Source organism: Corythoichthys intestinalis, chromosome 19, assembly GCF_030265065.1.
Source record: "Corythoichthys intestinalis isolate RoL2023-P3 chromosome 19, ASM3026506v1, whole genome shotgun sequence".
In the NCBI taxonomy this organism is placed as follows: domain Eukaryota; kingdom Metazoa; phylum Chordata; class Actinopteri; order Syngnathiformes; family Syngnathidae; genus Corythoichthys; species Corythoichthys intestinalis.
This window is the reverse complement of record NC_080413.1, coordinates 3604308-3612900: the sequence shown is the minus strand read 5'-3', so window position 1 is coordinate 3612900 and position 8593 is coordinate 3604308. Positions and strand designations below refer to the sequence as shown.

Below are 8593 nucleotides of genomic sequence, written 5' to 3'. Positions count from 1 at the left end.
ATCACATGGCAATGTCGCAGCCGCGATTAGGCGTCGATTCCACAAAAAAGACTGATCCGAAAAGCCGCTGTGGGACCGACGAATCAAAAAAATGGACAGATCCTAAACCAAAATTGCAGACGCGGTGGGACCGTCAGATCCAGAAAATAGACGGATCCCTTACTTGACTGAGGATCCAGGAAAAATGTTCGGGCGCTAGTTGTAACGCGTGGTGGGTAGGATGCGTGCATACAGGGACCAAAAAGGGGGAAAAGCTTCCACTTATGCACATTTATTCAGTAAAAATAATAATTCCACCTCGACCACTCACTTCACTCCCCTTGTTTCCATTTGACTGGAAATTGCATCCAAAAGCAGCACATCGTGGCATTTTACTTTGCGAGTTTAGGCAGCAATAAGCAATTGTTGAACACGAAAGATACCAATGACGTCATCACTGCGAGCCCGCAAACCATGGCGCCAACTAACGGTCAAAATATGGACTAAATATTATAAAATATTGCCACTGATTTAACATTTTATGTGTTTCTAACAACATATTTTAGTACAAGAGAACAATTGTGGTTTATTAGAGCCTACATGTATTTAAGTTCGAGGATCACTTTAATGCCATCTTGTGGATTTATTGTTAAAATAAACAAATACAGTACTTATGTATCGTATGTTGAATGTATATATCCGTCTTGTGTCTTATCTTTCCATTCCAACAATAATTTACAGAAAAATATGGCATATGTTAGAGATGGTTTGAATTGCGATTAATTACGATTCATTCATTTTTAAGCTGTGATTAACTCGATTAAAAATTCTAATCGTTTGACAGCCCTGCTTTTTACTTGTAAAGTCAATTTAAAGCAAGTATTTTTGTACTTTTACTATAAATATGATTTTGCAAACGGATCTGTACTTTTACCAAAGTAAAAAAAAAAAGTGAGTACATCATCCACAGATGCATTAAATTATCATCATGTCCATCATTAACATCTAAACTGTGACTCTATAAGGAAATCATTCAAGTGTCAAATGGCATGCACGTCTTCAAGGTTATTATCGTGACTTGTTTGGGCAACCGTTGTATAATATTGCAGTTTATTCCCCACCCATACAAGTGTCTACATTGGGAAAAACCCCATATAAGGCATACGACTATAAGAAACAACCAATCAGAAATGAGTATCGTCTCATTGGCATTCACCGTTGAGTGCTGTTTATTATCTGTCGCCTCACACTTGCAGCCCATAAAAAGTGAGTCATGTGTGTGCAAACAATGGCTTGGGCGGAGTCGCCATAATTTGTACTCTAGTAAGAGTACGAGTACTTTACTATCATAGGAGTCATGTAAAAGTAACTCTCTAATTTAGAGGATTTTTATCACTTTAATGAGTATTTAAATCGTTTTTTAAGGGTGACTCTTACGGCATGCGCATCACGCAGCAGCTGACGGTCGTTAAAAGCGGCCGAGCGCGGCGGCCATGTCATCCACGCCCTTTAATGCGTGTCCAAACAACCCCCGGGGGAAGGCCTGCCTCGCTATGCGCAAACCAGTTCCAAGTTGGTTTTCTTACCTTTGACGCTCAGTGTCTGTGGGAAACGTCGTCTCACCTTGGTGATGTCACTGCATGGAGAGAAAAACAAATGTTTTATGAAACAGGCGTGTGACCTAGTAAGCCTGACATGTCTATAAACAAATCAACTAGTATTTTGATCATTGATTTATCATTTGGAGCCATATTTTCTCTTTATTTGAGCGTCTCAACTCTAATATTAACTAATTTCTGTAGTTATGTGATGCTTTGCCTTGCAAAAGCCCAGATCATAAAATTGCTAAACTTTATCCTTATTATAAATCGTCTTATTTTCCGCGTTTTTTGGTGAATATCGAAATGACCGGAATCTTCGCGTGAAGCATGGACATTTTTGAATGACCCCCCCAAAAAAAATCGCCCGTAAACGTACAGTTCCCCCAAAATTCGCCAAAAACGTTCCCATTCATTTCTAATGGGATGCCATTAATGGCCATGTACGTCCAAATTTCCCCATTTATTATCAATGGCAAAAAAACAAAAAAACAAAATCCAAACGTACCTAGCCCTATATTTTTGGGACCAAATCACATAATTTACACATCAAAAATTGTTAATTATTAATTAAAAGTAGTATATTGAATTTGGAAAAAACGTACGGTTCCCCTAAAATTCGCCAAAAACGTTTCCATTCATTTCTAATAGGATGCCATTGACAGGCTTGTACGTCCAAATTTCCGCATTTATTTTCAATGGCAAAAAAAAAAATCCAAATGTATCTAGTTCTATATTTTTGACCAAATCACATAATTTAGACATCAAAAATAGTTAATTGTTAATTAAAAGTTGTATACAGAATTTGGCAAAAACGTACGGTTCCCCCAAAATTCGCCAAAAACGTTCCCATTCATTTCTAATGGGATGCCACTGACGATCATATATGTCCAAATTTCCCCATTTATTTTCAATAGCAAAAAAAAATCTGTGTGCCCATACAATAGAAAGAGACCTGATATCATCAGAAAGTTCCCCTGAAATGTCCCCAAATTAACTGGAAATATATTCGTTCAATTTATTTGTTCATTTATATTGAATATATATATATATATATATATATATATATATATATATATATTTTTTTTTTTGATTGAAAACCATTGTTTTATTTTTCATTTTGTATTTGTATCCAATCATTCCAATGTTTATTGAATTATGTATTTGTATTGTTAACTATTTAAAATATTATCAATATAAAAGTTGTAATATACCAAAAATATGATATATTTACTGCATATCTGTACATTTTCTAAAAATCCGCCAAATTAATGTAGAGGAACCAGTCTACCATTGAAGTGACAAAATGATGATAGATCAATTGTTTCTAAAAATATACACTGCTGGCCAAAAGTATTGGCACCCCTGCAATTCTGTCAGAGAATGCAAAATTTCTCCCAGAAAATGATTGCCATTACAAATGCTTTGGTAGTAATAGCCTCAAATTTTTTGCTTGCAATGAAAAAACACAAAATAGAATGAAAAAAAATCATTATCATTTTACACCAAACTCCAAAAATGGGCCAGACAAAAGTATTGGCACCCTCAGCCTAATACTTGGTAGCACAACCTTTAGACAAAATGACCGGCAACAACCACTTTAGGTATCCATCAATGTGTTTCTTACAATGCTCTACATTATGCTGCAAAATTGGTTGGTAGTCTTCAGACTTCATAATACCATGCACACGGTAAAGCGGTCCAGTGCCAGAGGCGGCAGAGCAACCCCAAGACATCAGGGAACCGCCATGTTTGACTGTGGGGACCGTGTTCTTCTCTTTGAAGGCCTCGTTTTTTTCCTGTAAACTATGTTGATGCCTTTTCCCAAAAAGCTCTACTTTTGTCTCATCTGATCAGAGAACATTCTTCCAAAACGTTTTTGCTTTCTCAAGTAAGTTTTGGCAAACTCCAGCCTGGCTTTTTTATGTGTCAGGGTCAGAAGTGGGGTCTTACTGGGTATCCTACCATAGTGTCCCTTTTCATTCAGATGCCGACGGATAGTACGGGTTGACACTGAAGACACCTTGGACTGCAGGACAGCTTGAACTCGTTTGGATGTTAGTTAAGGTTCTTTATCCACCATCCGCACAATCTTCCATTGAAATCTCTCGTCAGTTTTCCTTTTCTGTCCAAATCTAGAGAGGTTAGCCACAGTGCCGTGGCCTTTACACTTATTGATGACACTGCGCACGGTAGACATAGGAACATTCAGGTCTTTGGAGATGGACTTGTAGCCTTGAGATTGCCCTTGCTTCCTCACAATTTTGCTTCTCAAGTCCTCAGACAGTTCTTTGGTTTTCTTTATTCTCCATGCTCAATGTGGTACACACAAGGACAGAGGACAGAGGTTGAGTCAACCTGAATCCATTTTAACTGGCTGCAAGTGTGATTTAGTTATTGCCACTACCTGTTATGTGCCACAAGTAAGGTAATTACAAGGGTTGTTCCGATCATGTTTTTTTGCTCCCAATCCGATCCCGATCGTTTTAGTTTGAGTATCTGCCGATCCCGATATTTCCCGATCCGATTGCTTTTTTGTTGCTCCCGATTCAATTCCAATCATTCCCGATAATTTTTCCCGATCATATACATTTTGGCAATGCATTAAGAAAAAAATGAATAAAACTCGGACGAATATATACATTCAACATACAGTACATAAGTACTGTATTTGTTTATTATGGCAATAAATCCTCAAGATGGCATTTACATTATTAACATTCTTTCTGTGAGAGGGATTCACGGATAGAAAGACTTCTTCTTAAGGGATAAATGTGACTTTGTATATTGTGACTAAATATTGCCATCTAGTGTATTTGATGAACTTTCAGTAAATGATACTGGAGCCATTTAACTTCTGCCCAAATGCATGATGGGAAGTGCAACCATGACTGTGCGTAGCGGTACCAATTGATATATCTTCTCTGCGTTGGGAAACAAAACAGGGTGTTAAGAAAAAGATCAACTACTACCGTTCTTCCCCACATTGCTTCCCACGATATTTTTAATTGTGCAGAGAGGGATTGTAAGGCTTTAGCCAATTAAAAAAAAGGCTTCAAAGGCTGCCGTAATTCTCTCTATTCATTTTACGTTACCTTTTAGCTCTATGTATACGTAAAACGGTGCCATTATAGATTAAACGCGACAATGCGTGAGTGGGTAGTGCAGCGCATGCGTTAATTACGTTAAATATTTTAATGTTATTACCACCTTTAACGTGATAAATTTGATAGCCCTACTATAAGTCAAAACTAAAGACTCTGGATGAGTGTCAGACATTTTGTCTGTAGCGTTAAATACAATTAGAAAACGAAAAAAATAAATAAAAAAATAAGAAAAAAATATATATACCGTATATATATTAAAAAAGGCATGTCCGATATTTTTTTTGCCGATTCCGATACTTTGAAAATGACGTGATCGGGACATCTTTGGTAATTACACAAATTAGAGAAGCATCACATGATTTTTCAAAGGGTGCCAATACTTTTGTCCGGCCCATTTTTTGAGTTTTGTGTAAAATGATTGATTTTTAATTTCTTTTTATTCATTCTCTTTTGTGTCTTTTCATTGTAAGCAAAATAAATTAAGATATTACTACCAAAGCATTAGTAATTCCAATCATTTTCTGGGAGAAATTGATCATTACCTGACAGAATTGCAAGGGTGTCAATACTTTTGGCCAGCAGTGTATATGTATATCATAGTGATAGCACTCGTTGGGAGTGCATTCACAAAAAGTTACATAATGCAACAACCATTTCTTTTCTTGTTTGACCTGATTTACAAGCAATCTGAATTATCGCAAATTTCGCACTAAAAAAATTAGCTGCATCACTTGATAACCACAGGGGGGTCAACTCATGGGGGAAATGAGTAGCGCCTTATAAAGCGGAATTTACGGTAAATACACTTTATGTTAATATTGGTTATATTTAGCCGCTAATTACTCTTTATTGCATAACCCCCCCTTACACATCTTGTGTCCTGCAGGTGCTCATTCCAACAGTCAAAAGGTGAACAAATGTTGAGCTGAATTATGGGTAAAGGTTACCACAAAGGTTAGCGACATTGACTTTTTGCCCCTTGAGGAGAAAAGTAAATTGTCTCACTCCCTTTTGTTTTATGTGACAGTTTTACAAGCCAACTTATTTTTCCTGCCAGAAGTCGGGGGGTTCACTCAGTCCATTGTAAGATTGAGGACACGCAATGTCGAACTTGAAAGCATTCCAGGTCAGCTATTTAGCAGCTTGAGGGTGGGGTCTTTTAAGGTGGGCCCAGCGCGAGCGAGGCTTTTAGAATACTTCATTCCCCTGGAGTAGTACAGTCCCCCTAAAAATAGCCTGGATACGTCCCACCCAGAATGTCTTGTGGCAGTAGTTACATAGTCAGCAGAAGCATCACTTGTTCCGAAGGGAGGGAGATGAAGGAGAAATAGAAGAAAAAAAGAAAAAAAAAAGGGTCATGCCGGTGGAAGATAGCTTCACATGAGCGACAATAACAAAGTCACTCGTTTAGTTTTTAGTGTAGGAAACCTCTAGTGGAGAAAGTGAGAACTGCTAATTAGGATGAGTGGTGTAAACACATGAAAAGTTTGGCATTATTAAAATTTATTTTGATAGTTGTTTAATTATTTAGGGATGCCGTTGGCCTGGGGAAAAAAAATATTTTTGGGGGGCTTTTAATCTCATTATTATTTTATTTTTAATGTTTTACATGTTATAAAGACATTTATTCATACAAAAAATATTAATAAATTAAAATAACTTATTTTAATGCTTCTTGAGATATTTTGAATATAAAACAAAATTGAAAATGGTGTATTTTTTTATGTTAAAAAAACATTCTCTTGTATTATATTTATTTAAACTACTATTTTTAATGTTATAATTAAATTGCATTTTTCATGTTTTACATGTTCTAAAAAATTTTAATACAAAAACATTAATAAAATATCTTCTTATTGTAATTTTTCTTGAAATACTTTAAATTTGAAGAAAATCTCAAAGTTAATTTTTAAAAATAAATATAACATAAAATATTCTCTGGTATATTTATTTGAACTATTAAGTTTTATTTTAAATTTTATATCTAACATATGTATACAATATTATTATAATATATATTTTCTCATTCTTATTTGCCTTTTTTATGTTTTATATGTTTTAAAAAAGATTTCATAATACAAAAAAATAATAAATTAAAATTATTTCTTTTAGCATTTCTTCAGATATTTTCAATAAACAAAATTGAACAATTTTTTTTTCAGATTTAAAAGGAATTAAATTAATAATTATTATTATAATAAATAGAAATTTAAATATTAATAAAAATAATTCAAATATAATTAAAATATAAAAAGAATTAACATTTTCTTATTTTAATTTTTCTTGAGATATTTTAAAAAGACAAAATTGAAATTTTTTTTATTTAAATAAAAATTTAAGTCTTAATTTAAATATTTAAAAGAATAAAATTTTCTCTTGTATACTTATTAAACTATTATGTTTTATTTTATTTAAATATTTTAAATTAAGTGACAAAGGAAAAACAAGGAACATTGTAAAATGATTGTAAAAAATATATACATAATATATATATATAATTTTAAGATTTATTTAAAAAAATATTTTTTGTATATTTATTCAAACTACTTTTTTTTTTAATTGACAAAGGAAAAAACTGGAAATACATAACTAGTATAATTATTGTAAAAATAATAACAATACAAAATAATAAAATAAAAAAAAACATTGCAAAAACTGTTACAAAATATTAATACAGTACTACAACATTCTCAGTGCATAATTTTTGGTCTAATGTGCAAGTCCAGGTATCTCATTGTATATTATCTGTGATGTTTTTAAATGTATTTTATTTATGTATTCATATATTTTTTACCTCTATTGGGAGCTCACAATGCAAGAAAATGCAGCAAATGTCATTGAGAATGACAGACGCCCAATTTTTTTCAACCTGGAGAACTTGCTGCAAATACTCATCCTTTATTTCCATTGACAACGCTAAACGTCCTATCAGTTTTGAGTCAAATTGGACGTCTAGTGCCGTCAATGGCAACCGATGACTAAACTTGACCACGCTGAACCCTACGGATTGAAATCAAAGTGAAAACATAGCATCACACCTGTTGTAGATTCCTGCCCTACTTGTCCTGGATGAGGGCCTGCGTTGGCTGCTAAAAGAGCAAGCGCTCTTGGGTGTTGTTATTGCGCCCCAGACATGAACCCCATCCAGCTGTCTGTGTTGCAGCTCTGCCAAGAAGACCCTCCCTAGGCACGGGGTACTGAAGGACGACTGGATGAATAAAACATACGCGTGGAAAAAAAAACATATTTAAATCAAGACGTGCGTCTTTGGAGACAAAAACAAACTCATGAGGATGCATATCATTATCGAAAACTTACTTGTTTTAGGCAAATAGTAGACGTGGCTATGCTGAAACAATAGAATTAGACTTGTAAACAAGAAAACGTGTATTATTGTAGTATTAGCGACCACTAAGCTATCATAACAACCCCAAATTCTCACATTTGCATAACTATTTTATCAAATAGAGACATTGTAATATTTACCTGTTTTGTTTATAATTCGCAGCTGAACTGGAGCCAAATATTTACTTTTATCACAATGAAGTCTTGAGAAGATAAGCTAGCATGCTAACGACTTGCCGTTGCTTATAATGGTTGATCTTGTGCCTCAGTCATGTCCTAACATTTTACAATAAAACACGATAAACTAACAGTCTGCTAACATATAGACATATAATTTAATACAGTACAAAGTAGGAAAGTCGTAGTTGAAGCGCGGTGATGTGATTTCTTGTGTATGTCTACCACCTAGTGGCTAAAGTTATATGTTAAAGAGACAAAACAGGGTTCATGGACCTTATTTTTGATAACAGGCAGCTAAACTCATGTTTTTATGATTCATTGTTGTTCAGGGGTCGTCCTTCAGTGATTTGTCTGTTAATATTACACCACAAAAGTATATGGCGG

General features: G+C 34.3%; 1 long non-coding RNA gene across 1 annotated transcript; it reads right to left on the bottom strand.

The window, feature by feature from the left end:
* Window positions 1-1458: 1458 nt before the first annotated feature.
* LOC130907583 (uncharacterized) lies at window positions 1459-8022 on the bottom strand. The gene is made up of 3 exons (XR_009061496.1): window positions 8003-8022; window positions 7723-7892; window positions 1459-1615 (listed from the first exon to the last, which is right to left on the bottom strand). It is a non-coding gene; the product is annotated as an uncharacterized LOC130907583 (long non-coding RNA).
* Window positions 8023-8593: the final 571 nt, after the last annotated feature.